Below are 15,698 nucleotides of genomic sequence, written 5' to 3' on the forward strand. Positions count from 1 at the left end.
TAGATAGCCATTCAGTCAGACTTCTCTTGAAGCGGTGTGGTGGTTCTCTTTTTAAGTCGGTAGGTAATTGTAGTAGAGTGCTCCTATGTAAGATGGTTTTTTTCTGTATAGGCTGAGCTTACGGGATGGTAGATTAAAATTTGATGCATTACGAGTGCTGTGTTGATGTAGGTCTTGGTGTCTAATTTGTTCGGTGTTCACTGCATGGATTATTACTTCTCGAATGTAGAGAGCTACTACAGTGAGGATCTTGAGTTGTTTAAATGTTTCTCGACAACTTTCCTGGAAGTGAAGTCCGGCCAAGCATCTGGAAGGCAAAAGAATTCTTTCAAAAGGTTACGATAAGTGGATGGGAGGGAGAGGTTGTTGGCTTGAACAAAAACCTTGTTGGCTGGTTCTAAACATAGTCATCAGAAATTAGGAAGAACTTCCATCACTATGGATCTCCTGCAAGCCCGCCAAGTGGTCAACAAGCGTAATGGCTAACATCCACTCTGCTGACCACATTAGTCATTAAGAAAACTTCAAGTTAAAGAGACCTTGAGGTATGTCTGATACATCTAGTCAGAGCTTGGTAATTCACATCACATTGACTAGATTTTTCAATTTCATCCCACTTTTTTTATAAAATTCATCAATAACTCTATACTTTTTAATCATCTGTTTATTTACTTTTATATTTTCATGTACTGCTTCTTTTTTTCATTTCATAATTTTATCTTGCCCATTCAATTTTGTACAATACATTTACCATTTCTTGTATATCCCTACAAGTGAGTAATTACAATTTTCTTTTTCTTTTAATATAAAATGATTCTTCAGTGGACATGCAACATGTCAGAACAAGAAGTGGAATTTCGATTTACTTTTGAACATTCACCGGTGAGTCCATTCCAACTGACCATTTTGTGCTACGGTTAATATTTTTCTAATAATCAATAATAACTCATTTTTTTCTCAATAATAATGTATACTTTTAATTTTCTTTCAACGTGAACACAAAACCAGTTCCATTTAGAACTACATTTTCTAAACTGTTTATTTTGATAAGTAGAACTGGAAGTTACTGGCATTGAGAAACAAGATGTAACTGATCGTTATGCTAAAGCATTTTAACTTGATTCTTTCTTTTTGATACAGGAATTATTTGTCCACTGTTTTATATTCCTTAAACATTCCATTCTTGATAAAACTGCTGTCACTGAAACATCCCCAAGTTGTGAATTTAAGTAGTAACTACCAATATAATTATTTAAAATTACATTAGTTTTATTTTGTTTTAATTTTAGTCCATACAATTATTTTGTATTAGTGTAATTACATTATTGAAACTTGTTTACTCAAGTCATGCATTTTTATTTACACACAAAGTATACATTATTTTAAGTACATTTATGTATAAAATAAGGCACTAATTTAATCAATTTTATTGAATTTAGTTCTGCAGTGTCTTTGATTTTTAAGTCCCACAGTCAAACTGCTGCTGTTACCAGTTCTAGAGCTGGTTCTGTGGACTCTAAATAATATTTCTATTAAGGTTTACATTTTACTCTAATGTGTATCATCTATACTTTCCTTTATTATGTTATTAAAACTCATAGTAAATACTAGATGAACATAAAACAATAAAATGTTATGAATAAAAACGTACTAAAGAACATTTACTTATATGCCATGGTATTGTACACGTTTGTACATAAAACAGTTTTTAACATTTATATGTATCAGTTAAAAAACATTATTTTTTTGAGTAGCTGAATATGAAATAATGTGTACTCAGGGCATTCTTAATGAGAAATATTTGCATATATATAATTTCTTTTCCTTTTGTTAAAAAAAAACCATACAGAAAGAAATTTTGGACAGTAAAAACTTGGTTTGTGCCCTTGCTAACAGGGAAGTACACAATAATTTACTGCAATGGTCTTTTATCAGCAAAATATAACCCATTTTTGTCAAAAGTATTAAATAGAACAACATAAGGCTGTCTTAAATGAACACAAAAGCAGGTAAAACAAGTGATTATGTATGTTATACTCGTAAGATAATATCATTAATTTCATCTCTGTACTTTTGAGTCTGATCTCTGTATTGGTTTTATTTTTCCATGAAACCATTCAATACTATTCAAAGAGGGCTTGTGGGAATAGGAATATGATACTATCATATTATTACTATTGTATTATTAGTGTTATTAGTATTTAGATGAATAATTAAATGGTCTCTAAATAGTAACAGTTAATAAGAAAAGAGATGAAGAAGATATCCGTAGTAAGGGGTATAGTATTGCAAAATGGACTCATGAATGAGTGTTCTTCTATGATATAACTAAATAGAGATTGCGGGAGAAAAATTAGGATTCATTGGTAAGATGCTCTCACGAATCAGGTATTTTCAAGATATTTCTAAAGCGGACCTTGTTATTAAGAACTACAAAATAAACGTGAATATTTAAGCCAACAGTTCTAAAAGAATTACTACATCACGATAATCTATCAATTATCAAGTTGGCCATCTACATCCCAGCAGTAGACTCTCAAAAGTCAAGTGTCCAAAACAGCATTGAGGTCTACATATGAACAATTGAGAAAATGAGTTCATCCTAAAAATAAGAGAGTATGAGAATATATTAGAATCTCAGCACGCAATTCATTTTAATACTTAATACAAGTTGCTGAAGATGTTAAAATCTGTATTGATAAGTGTTAGTTATGTCACAGCCAGATCATCTAATAATCGAATCACAAACTCCAAAATTGGAACTAACCAACAGGTCTTAAATACAAAAGGTATATCACGGATTTCTACACCTATATTTTCTCCTGATAGATCATGACCACGCAAAACTATAAAAAAAAACAAGTCTACTAGTGTACGATAAGCTGAAATAGCTCATAGCTCCTTTCATATATCTACTCTTACTGATTCAGAACTCAAGGTTGCTTTTTGAATATTTTTTGTACTATGCCTGCAGCAATACGGTTTCTGTAAGCTCTTGTTTCTTGAAATAAATTAGTTTTTATGAGCCATTAGCTTCCGAGATTATAACTGTTCTTTCGGAGATTCCAACCTTTAAATGTAGAAGCTACTCTTAAGGACCACCAGGCTTGTAGGAGATCCATTTCTAGAGCCTGGTCTGGGAGCACCAAGACTCAATCTATACTGTATAGGATCGTTCGGTCTGTGTATCAATCTAGTTTTTTCTGCTATAAACCCATGTATCTTCAGCTTCCATCCTGTTCCGTATTTGGTGTCTTTTAGTTCCTAATCTTTTCTCATATTTGGAATTTCTTGTGACAAAAATTATAAATCTTGAAATCTCTTATTCTTTAATCTAATTTAACCTAATACTGGCTGGGAACATTAGCGATTACATTATCTGATCAACACTTGTAGTTCAGCAGTAATAATTTACATGGCCTACTATAAGATCAGGCTATGTGTATTAGCCTAATAATTCACAATTGCATTATCAGGTTCCTAGACTAGATTTTTTTAATGGTTTATACCATTCAACAAATGTTATCCTTTGAAATGTGTGCTGATTTTCACTCTTCATTCCATTAATCCAATTGAATTTAAATACTAAGTTATATCAGCTGACTCAGCCACTGAATTGTTAAATGTATGTTGTAAATTAAGTATACACAATAACCAACGTAATTATTCCTATTTTGCCAATATTGATAATCATTAAGATCATATTGGTGTTCTGCTCCTATTTTTATTTAGCCATACATAAGTCTACATAAATTACGATGACAATTTGTTTATGCTCCAGTAAGCTATTTCAAAGTTGGTAAACTAGTTTTATATCCATGTTAATTCATCTTCAGATTCATGGATCTATATTGTAGATGTCATAAATTGATCAAAAGTAAGTAGTGTAGTGTGGGAAATAGTTTCAGTCCTGAGGTTACCTATCTTCAGCATGAAACGAATCTGAACTCATTAAAACTAGGAGTTTTATTGGGATCCACAACTAATTAAAAGATGTGTATGGAAGCTAGGGTTGTTTTAAACTACTTATTTATCCAGGACGTCAAATGAGCGGAACAGCCAGCTTTGATTGTTCAGTAGAAAATCTTCCGATCATACATCTACGAAGTCTGAACACACCCACGACACTATAAGGATGATAGTAAAAAAAAAATATTTCATAACAGAACACATCCTGTAGAACAGAAATGTACTTAAACACGTCTAGAAACTTGTAGAATAAGAGAGTAGTTCCCAAACATACTAATGATGTACGGTAACAGAGAACGTAATAAATTGTAACGCCAAAGAGGAAAGCGGCACGGTACTGTCATAGGCAAATCTTTTAAATTTGCTGTGATCTATTCACTAACGTTGATCAACTATCACTCAGCCTGTATGCTTAAGCAGTACTTTGTTAAGTTTGTTATTGACGTGAACGGCTAATATGATTTTGGACATTTTCCATCGTTAAACACACAAACAAGACTTGTACCTGTGCAGTGACAACCTGGATTGGACTCCAAGCAGCTCTGGTATGATTTGTTTATTTTAACCTTAGTAGTTATGAATTAAGTTAGTTTTCCACTTGAGGAAGAAATCAGATTGTCAGATCCAGACAGTGAACGATTTTTTACTTCCAGAATGTTCCAAGCAGCTCTGGTATGATTTGTTTATTTTAACCTTAGTAGTTATGAATTAAGTTAGTTATCCACTTGAGGAAGAAATCAGATTGTCAGATCCAGACAGTGAACGATTTTTTTACTTCCAGAATGTTCCAAGCAGCTCTGATATGATTTGTTTATTTTAACCTAGATGTAGTTATGAATTGAGTTAGTTATCCACTTGAGGAAGAGATCAGATTGTCAGATCCAGACAGTGAACGATTTTTTACTTCCAGAATGTTCTTGCCAATTTTAATAAAGCTTTGATTTGAATCATAAATTTGATCCCAAAATGATATATTCCTATACAAATTTGTTTAGGCGATATAATGCTGTATGTTGATTTGAAATCTATCTAAAATGTTATAATTATGTTTCCTAATCAGCCATCAGAACACAGTTTTTTTCTCTAGTCTACGATATTCTCTTAAACTGTATGTAGAGCTTCAGTTAAGCAGTAGTCCTACAAGCTTCTATTTTGAGTTTCAAAAACTTTCTATAATAATTGAGAGCAACTATGCACCAAATTCATCGTTGGGCACAAAACGAGCTAATCACCCAAAGAGTGCCAAATGGTAATGTCTGCTCATATACACAAAAGGAATTACCATATCGAATCTGCAACTAGATGCAATGTAAATAAATCCAGTACCACGAATGTCTTTAGTATTAGCAAATATTGACTGAGACTGAAGTACCAGGTAGTCGCCTCGCACTCACAAGCGCAAAGGTTGGGGCTAGCCCACCACATGCCATTTTCAGTACCGGATTAACATCTGTCTTGAATAAGCAATACTCTGTGAAAATTTCAGTGTATTATACGTTGTTTGGAATAGTATTTTTCGTTTCCCTTTCTATTATTACTAATACTATACTATATGATAAAGTCCTAATCCCTGCAATTATGTGTGTGTGAAACTAACGCATTCGTTATTTGATACTATAAGTCCATCTTCGTACTACGATCGTCAGTTTCACGTTCATATGGTGTTACTTATTTTTATGCCTAGCCGCCTTGTTAATTTGTGTGTTCACTTGTATCCCAACTGATCTTATTGCATCAAGTTCTACCTTTGTTCGTACTACGATCGTCAGTTCCACGTTCATATGATGTTACTTATTTTTATGCCTAGCCGCCTTGTTAATTTGTGTGTTCACTTGTATCCCAACTGATCTTATTGCATCAAGTTCTACCTTTGTTCGAACTACGATCGTTATGTCCGCGTTTGTTAACGGCCTCGTGTTCGATACCATTGCCTATTCGTCTCGTTTTAGGTGGATGTCTATTTTGTATCGCGACTGTTACTACTGCGTCAAGTTCTGTCTTTTTTCATACTCTGATCTTTAGTTCCACGTTTATGAACGGACTAGTGTGCGATTTCCATCTCTCCCCAAATGTTATCCTCCTTGTCGAATTCATTAATACTTGATTTTGCATGTCAAACTACTATTTTAGTATGTGAGTGTTATGATATTACAGTAGGATTGTAACGCGCTCTATATTACACTTGCACCCATTTGTGATGTATTTGCTACCTGTTGATCATCGACGACCTAGTTACTTGGCAACAGCTGGCGCCACAACACACCACAATGATGGCCCCCGCCGAACAGGTATGTTACCTAGAATATAGGCTACTTCCGCTTCTATTGTTGCAAAAGGGGAATTCCGGTTTTCTTAAGTACTTTAGATGTTTTATTTGGAGAACGTTGGTCCTTACGTCTTTATTGTTTTTTGAGGCTTAATCGCAATAGTAACAAAATACATTGCCATAGAATCGCTTTTTTCCAGGGAGTGTCTAAATAAGTATCTATACCTAGAGACAACGAGAACGTGATTTAAACTTTTTGTAGGATTGCATACAATTATGGATACATTGATTTAATAATAATCAATATAGTTACAATTTTAATACATCCCTTTAGAATTGAAAAATAAGGGTGCTTACTTTACAATTGAGATAAAAAATTAGAGAGAAAAATAATTTATCTCGTCTGAACAAAAGACTTGAGTTTATATTTAAATTTGTCCACACACTATGTAAAATATTTAAATCAATAAGTTTAGTAAAGACACGTTGTTGCTGAATGAACATTCTAGTTGGCTAGAACTCCACATGTGTAAGGTATTATTGGATTTCATTGAAAACTATGTTAAATTACTTAACTTCTGATAAATTATTTGTTATTTACTCGTATTTATACAGATGCTAATTTAGTAAATCCCTTGGCCTGCAATGAGTTTGTCAGGTATTTTTCAACAATTTAAACCACAAATTCGTGGCCACCTTTTTTGTTGTGAAATGCTTAAGTTCGGTCTTTATACTGAATAGCCAAATTAGAATAACTTGTTAGATAGTAGTGTGGATATTGACGGTTTCCTGAGCCACTTATGTTATCTAATGTACTTTTCAGATAGTCAACCAACTCATGTTTATGAGTTTCATAAAAAGCTATTAAACTGTCAAATCTATGCCAAACATTGGAAACTGGCATTGTTACAAAGGTCGTTGATCTCGGGGTCTCTGGCGTTAGTAGTTTTGGTTTCACTAGCCCTGTTCGTAAATGGTGCCACATATAGTAAAAGTTAGATACTTTACTACCGCTATTTGTAGTAGACTTATAATCAGACACTGTGTACTTTACTTTTACATGCATTTAAAATCATCATTCAGTTTAAATCTTCAATTTTCTTATATACTGGGCAGAAAATAATTACGGAATGGGTTAAAATGTGGTTTATTACTCGAAAACTAAATTTAAATCAATGTTTTACTATTTCTTATCACATTACCAAGACAATAATTGGGACATTTAAATATCTGTGAAACGAATCCCTTTTAAAAACGCATGCTTTTATATTAAAGCCCATACGTGGCGAGTGGTTTCTTCTAATGAAGACACATAATTAATTGTCAGTCTCTGATATAAATGTTTCATTAACCAATGGGCAGTAAGAAACTGGGATAGTGAACAACATTAGTATAATAACGGTGATGTTGCCTAAGTTAACAACTTAGTTCAACGAAACTTTAACTCGGCCCTTTTAGTTGGCTTTGCTAGATGGAAGACAGTGGAAGAAAGAAAACTGTGTATATACACACTTTTACGTTAAATAATATTAGTAATACGGCATCTAAATTTCCATATGCTACTGTCAGTTCTTATATCTGAAAAATCTGCAACGTGTTTAAGCATTGGCTTGCAAAGACGTCTCAGAAAAACACTGGAATATGATGTTCTTTGAATGTTCGCATCAAAACTGAGTACATAAACGTCGTCAATGAAGGGTCCAACTGACCCAATTGTTGTTGCAGTGTCACTGACTGATATATCAAATAGCGTGATCGATGTCATCAAACTCGATTAAAGCCATCGAATTGTCTGGTCAGCTTCGAGATAATCGATTACTTGGGCGGGTTTTCACACGCGATCATTGATTGACTGAAACTAAACCTGTGAGTTAGTGGATAAACTCGGCCAAACTAACATATTTATAATGTAATTGAGTGATATATTAAATAGTGACAACCGCTTTCTCTGGAAAGTCTGAAAGATGACATCGTTGGTTTAAAATGTGATTAATTTAACGTTAATTTTTTAAACGTTGTGTATGTTTATTATTGACGTGACAACGTCTTAAATTAGGTTGCGGCTCGGAGTCACTCATGAAAAAGTGTAACGCCCGGTAACGTTACGATGCCCGTCCAGTGGGTCCGCCGCACGGGATAAAGCAGATAACTGTGGGTCCGCCGCACGGGATAAAGCAGATAACTATGTTTATTCGTGAAAATGTGGAGTACTTAGATTCGTCATTTTACAACAACTACAACAATAAAGGTAAATAATTGTACACTGATATTTCATTATCGTAAACTATGATTGATTGATTAATTGTTAGATTGACACAAAAGTTGAGAAACTGAGTTTATAGGTTATGTCATACTATTGACAAATGTTGATAGTGTTAAGAAAATTATTAGTTTTAAATCACTCTGCAATCAATCGTAATTCAGTCGATTGAGAAGAAACAGCGCGTATTGCTAGTCAAACATTTAAAATAACAAATTATAACCTCTAACCTGTCATAACAGTGCGACCAAACAAACGAACTAAACCGACTAATCACCACGCGCGGAGTTAGAATTTAACTGTGTTTAGCAAGAATTTCAAATTCCAATTTTAGTAAATGTTTTATTCAACTTTACCATTTACAATAACAAATTTTAATTAATTTCAAATTATGTACAATGTTTTAGTAAACAAAATATATTTCTATAGTTAAAATTTGTGCAATTCTTATTTTCATTCAATTCCTTGTTCTATTGTGCAATTTAATAATATTCATATCAATAAATATTCTACCGAGAAAAAAGACGTTGTCACGTAAAATCTTCGCCCGTAAAACCGACTTTACAGGCAACCATAATTTTTTGGTCTATTATACATAACTCTCTTCAGAATTAAACTATCTACAAGTTTTGGTTAAAAAGTTTGCGTGTTTATTATCTATTTAATGAAGTTAATGTACTTTCAAATCTAAACAAAGTATGTTTTGTCGAGACTGAATTTTGCATATTTTGTGTGATATTGCAGTTATATGGTCTTAAAAGTTTGGGACATATTTTATTCAATTTTTCAGTTCATTTGACTTAAAAATCCCATAAATTTAACACATAAATTTATGCCATAAAAACACCAGTTTCGCTTTATTTCCGCCTTTCCCAGAAAATAAGGCAAAATCTTTATCTGGCCGTAGGCAGGCAGAGGGTAGGCCGGGACTCTTGTCCCTTCTGAGGTAGCGTCTCTGCAACAAGCAGAATGGCTACTGGTCATTTGTACGTCCAGCCCCAAATGGGGCTATTGTTGCGTTGGGTCGTGGGGAATTTTTAAATGTGTGGTTTTTAATTTCGGTCGGTTAAAAGTAGTCTAGTTGGTTGGGTAGTGGAGTGGAGAGTCGTTGGTTTTTGTTGTCCGTTCATTCTTCTAGGGTGGGTCATCTTCTAGGGTGGGTATCTAGTATAACCTTTAGTTGTGGATATATATATATATATATATATATATATATATATATATATATATATAATTCATTAAATTTGTGTAAACAGCAATATTAAATATTGAATGCCGCCAAGTAAGAGATCCAGGTTCGAATCCCAGCGGACCAAGTACCTTTTGTGAATCAATCTTTATTCCTAATAATTTATCGTTATCAAATCCTTATTTACAGTTTTTATTAGTACGTATATCACAAATGGACGTTGTATTCGGAAATTTAAGGTTAGGATCATTTTCTTTCTGGAGTATCTTCAAAACTTTGAATACCCAAAAATGTCTTCAAATTCATTCTCCAGCAAACATTACTGTCTATATAGTTGATATAAATTAGCAAGGATATATATGTTATACTATTACTATTATAAAATGCAGTATCCTGACATGTAACAAAAATTCGTCGTCTCCCACTCTCTCGACATTCTATGACGTTCTTTCTTTGGAAACGCCAACGCGATCTAAGCTTATTGTTTAACTAGTAAACATAGAATATCAACAAAAGGATTTTCCGGATTACGAACAATTTTGTTCTTCGTGTTACATAAAACATGTGAATTGAACAGAACGCTCGAACACTTGTTTTATTTCTGAGATGCCTAGAATATGTATTTCATAAAAGTATTTAATTAGTTAATGTGTCATGTTGTCAGGATTTGGCCCTAGTTTGTGATTTGCTCAGGTAGTTTTGTTTATGGCCTGACAGCATAGCGAGGAATTGATGATTAGTTATCTTATTCTGACTTATTCGAAAATTTACTATTTTCAGGTGAAGTACCTACTTTATCTTGTTGCAGCGGTAGATGGAGAAAACATCCTTAGTCTACAACAAGAATGGAACGTTACACATTGTCTCAGCTGACCTATCACCATCATTATCCTCTGCAGTCATCCTCGTCATCAGTTTCCTGCTGGGCGTCAGCTACAACCTCATCGTGACGACCGCTATTTTGTCCAACAAGAGACTCAGGAGGTCGCCGTTCCACGAGGTTCTCGTATTGATTTGTACTACTTGTCTACTTGATTGTTTAATGACTGAAAGTCTCGCCTTTGGATTCGTGTTGGGTTCACGTACCGACTTCTGTAGGACCTCCGCTGTAGTCTTCCTGATCTTCCTCTTCGCTCACTCAGCTTCCCTCAGTCTTCTTTGCCTTGAGAGGACTTTCACACTCCGTGAACACCCAGTTGCAGTCAAGGTGTACATGGCAGGAGCATTATCCATTTGGATTTTGGGATTGCTTCTAGTGTCGCCTTTGTTCAGTACCTTAGACATCCACTATTTCCCAAACAGGTCAGTGCTTTCAGTTATATCTACTTTTAAATTCTCAGGTTTATACAGCTGTCGTGGTCTTACTGATCCTGCCAGTTTTGAGCCAACACTTTTGACTCAAAATAGCTCTTCACTGCAAGTTCAAAATAATTCAAGATTTGGATTGTGTTGGTAATTTTTCGACATATTTTGAACCGGGAAAACTCGGATGATAGTCATATTTGTACTTTTTGCTTTAATGGGATTTACAGCAGATATCCACAAATGTTTAAACAATGCAGTATTAGTTAACTTTTGAATTAATTTTTAGATATATGATTAAATAATAGTTCAAGAAAATAGTATTTGATCTTAAAAAATTGATGAATAATCTTATTTCAGACCACATAGTAATAAAAGCCTAAGAATAAATGGTCGTCAACCCATCTCAAATCTATAGCTGACAAACAGGTTTGCTTCTGATTCCTCTAATAATACTAAGTGTTGAGGCTTTAGATGCACCTGTTTTAGTGCAATCAAGAGAAATCTCATATATGATCACAGGACACCTAATAATCATTAGTCTTAGTAACTAATTATATTCAATAAACTATTCTAGTAGCAGAAAAGAATCGTTAGCCTACTTTACGTTTCAGTGTAATTTTATTTATATACCTAGAAATTAAGTAGGAGACAACTTTAATAATTATTAATACCTATTTCATCCTCATTGTTATAAATTGACAAATATTTTTGGGTCAATCAGATTTTTGGCTATTTTAAAAACATTAACATGATATTAAACTGTCCAAATTTGTTAAATTTTCTTTTAATAAACAACCTACTTTCTGATAACTCTACAACTATATTTTAGCGCATAGTGAAGTAGGGGAATTTATTAATTCTAAACTTTTGGGTATTAAAGTGGATTACCGGTAACTTATAAATTGAGGGAATACATAAATTATATCTCATCCAAACTATAAACTAGACTCTTTATAGTAAATATTGTCTAATTTAGAAACTTTTATTAAAGTGTTTTTTGTTTTTTCTATTCATACATTATATAGACTATGTAATCGATCATAATATGAGATCCCTGTTAAAAAAAAATGAACAACGAATCTTTCATTTACAAAGAACAGCTATTAGGTATATTGATCATTTAAAGTATAATGAATCATGTAGAAATATTTTCAGTTACACAAAATTCTAACTGTTCCATCAACCACAACAAACACATTTTTTCGCTCAGACTATACAAAATGAAATGAAACTAAAACCAAGCTTTGTAGGTAGAAGTTTTTTAAAGCTCCCTTATTCCTTGAAGCTTGGTTTCTAAAAACCAAAACTAAAATTAAACTTTCGTAAATAGCTGGCCAATTAATGTTATTATAGGTTTGAGGAGCTGTTTGCTAGCTTGACGGGTGGTCAGCAAGTACGTAGCCAGAAAAAAATTTAGGGGGGTCCAGACACTGATATTTTTCTGTAGTGGCAGAGAGAAAGGCCCCATTTTGTTCTTTTAAAAAGTTCTTGGCCCATTTCTTTGTTGAGAACAATCTTTCAGTTGTACATGACATTAATACTGAATTGTTTTTGAAAATTTGGGGGATCCGGGGAGTGGGTTCCGAATCCCCTTGCTGGCTACATCATTGGTGGTTAGTGTTGTCAAACAGCCCCTGGGCTAGAGTTGTGGCCTAGTTTTTAAACTTATAGGCTAACCTGTATCTATAATTTAGTTGTATTTTGTAAATGCTTTGTTTATGATCAAGTAATTTGTTAAGATTATGATGTTCTAACAAACTTTATACCCTGAAATGGGGTTTGTATAAGAGAAATAAAAGTGACCTATATATTCTATAACAACAACTCAATGTATTAATATTTTTACGTTTCAGGAACACTTGTGGACCTGTCACAAAGGATCTCTCATTTCCTCTACTAACTATTTTTGCTTTTTTACTTACATGGAGTATACAAACAGTGTGTGTGTTCATGTGTGTGTGTTGTCAGTTCAAAAATATCTCGACAATCAAAAACAAATCACAATTCTATCAATTTTTTCCAAGTCAAACGAAGAATCTCTTCATTCGGTTACTCCATTGGTGAACAACGGTAAAAAACAAGATTTCACTGATGATTTTATTTCTTCAAGTTCTACTTCTACTTCCCTTGACAATTTCTCTAATGGTGAATCATTTCCAAGACCCCATGTTTGAACCAGACCCTTGGATAGACCCAAGATTAGGTGATGACACAATCCGTGTAGTAGTTACAAACGATCTGGAATCTCTATTTGTGTATTGTCGATACATGTATAATGCCTTAGTGCCTATCATTGTACTATCATCAGATGGAGATGTGAGACTGCAGAGTAGACTGGTATTTTGTTGCAAGAGAAATGTGATAGCTGTTAGTTCGGATGTTCCCACAGAACATTATTCTTCTGAACCACAGACTTTATCTTCAGTGAATACTCCGATTCTTTTCGCTACTTCCAAAGGTATTCACTTGAGAGTCTCTCGAAGATCACATCCAACAGAACAAATAATGGAAAAGACTTTAACCTTTGAAGTGAGCTTCTGTGATTTAACTGACACCTTCAATGTTGATCAAGCAACTATCACCCAAGAGATGAATGATGCAGCTACTGCTAGTCATCGTGATGATTTGGTTGCTGCCGAAGATGAGAACCCAGCTAACAAGAAGAATGTGCGCTTTTCCTCCAAAGTAGATGCGTTTTCTCCTTTACCAAATGCTGATTGGAACGCAAGCAAAGAAATTGGGCCATTCGCACACCCATGTTATTGAATCTCCACTTTTTGTAAAAGGGGAAAACAAGTTGTCATGATTGTTATTGTCACTTGAGGTTTTCATCCTTGTGGTTAGTGTAAAATGTAATGTTTTTAAATAAGAGTGCAATTTCTTTTGTTGCTTTATTTTACAATATCTTAATCCCAAATTTAAAAACTAAAGAGTTTTGTAGAGAAGAAAAATAAAGATGTGTTTTTTAATCATTTGTCCAAAAATTATTTACCACATCTTGATTAAAATCAATTCTACCATTGACAACCATTATTAAGCAGTAAACACTTCATTTGTTTATAAAGCCAGTACTACTAAGGTCTACCTTGAGAAACAAATATAATTTTCTATATAAGAAAAATTGTATTTCAAAAAATTCGAAGACAAAGTATTGAAAATTATTGTATACTGTACACCTTTTATTAATGAAGTTATAAGTACTAAAGGTAGCAACCATAAAGGAGTAACATTAAATAAAAAATTGTTACTATGTAAAGTGTGTTATTACTACAAACCGTTGTTACAATGTCACCAAATTTAAGAAAATGGAAAAACATACTTATATACCACTTTATACACAGGTAATGGCACACTATGTAATTTATTCTAGTTTTTATACTTGTCATAGTTGGAGAAAATGAAATATTTGACTATTTTAGTTTTTCTAACTGTAAATCCGATCTCTCATTATCATTTACCTAATATTTTTAGTTTCCAATTTTGAAAACATTAAATACTGGTTAAATGTACATGTATCAGTACCTAATTCAACGATAAAAACATCATATGTATGTTTTCAAAATGATAGCCATGAAACTTTCTTTATGTAGACATGACAAGAAAAATATTAAATCAGTCTTAAATTAATTATACTGCATTGCAAATATTTGTGATGCTTGTTTGTTTTTATACCTATTTCATTGGTAAAGCTATACAATTATTTTTAGGTTTCAATCTTGTCAATTCTGCTTCCCATTAGATAATAAAGACTTGATTTATAACAATGAATTAGGTACAGCCTCTTTATTTTCAAAAAAACCATGTGGTATTTTTCTGGTTTAATAGGCAAACATCCCATGCAAACTGACTTATATGGAACTTTACAGAAAGAGAAGAAACATTTGAACTATGTATTTTTTTTAAATTAAGTATATCATTCAGTGTTTAGTTATTATAACAATTAATTTTAAGGTGTATAAAATTTAAATATATAGTTCAATCTTAAAATATAAGTTAATAACACAATATGAACAAGATTTAATTACATTTTTGCAATGATTTATAAAGTCTAAAAAATGAATAAATATCCAAAATGGAACATTAAATGTCAACTGCATTAAAAAATTGTATAAAAATTCAAAACAAAATTATTAGCAACCGTTTTGAGAAGCAAAAATATCACTCGTGCCGTGACCAGGATTCGAACCTGGGTTATTGCGGCCACAACGCAATGTCCTAACCACTAGACGATCACGGCTACGTGAGTGAGTTGAGAGGAGTGGTTCACAGAGCAAATACAAGGCCACTGCAGCCAACCTAACAATATCACTTCTTGTCTAACACGTGAAAGATTAATCCTTTACACGAATACCTTACAGGACAATGGGAATTTGTTTCAACAGTTTGTCATTTTACAGTGTCCTTTTGATTTTTGGAAGCAAATAAGGTTAATTCGTTTTAGTTTTAATTTCACTATCTCTACATCTCAATCTATCTCATCTCAATCTATCTCTACATTGCAATATCCTCGAGGCGTTAAATATGTGTAAACAAGGCAAATAAACGTAATAGTAAATATTACTTCCGCATTTATCTAAACATGTCACCCATATTCCTGACAGAATGCGTGAATGAATATGACATAATCTGTTATGAAAGTTTACCTAATTCGTAACGATTAATAAGTTAGATTGCTTAAAGCAAATACTTGTGGCTGAAGAATATCCTAC

General features: G+C 33.1%; 1 non-coding gene across 1 annotated transcript; it reads right to left on the minus strand.

Annotated features, from left to right (window-relative positions):
• Positions 1-15,154: 15,154 nt before the first annotated feature.
• Positions 15,155-15,226, minus strand: Trnah-gug. Its single transcript has one exon. It is a non-coding gene; the product is annotated as a tRNA-His (tRNA).
• Positions 15,227-15,698: the final 472 nt, after the last annotated feature.

This window comes from Homalodisca vitripennis, chromosome 1, assembly GCF_021130785.1.
Source record: "Homalodisca vitripennis isolate AUS2020 chromosome 1, UT_GWSS_2.1, whole genome shotgun sequence".
NCBI classification, from domain to species: Eukaryota; Metazoa; Arthropoda; class Insecta; order Hemiptera; family Cicadellidae; genus Homalodisca; species Homalodisca vitripennis.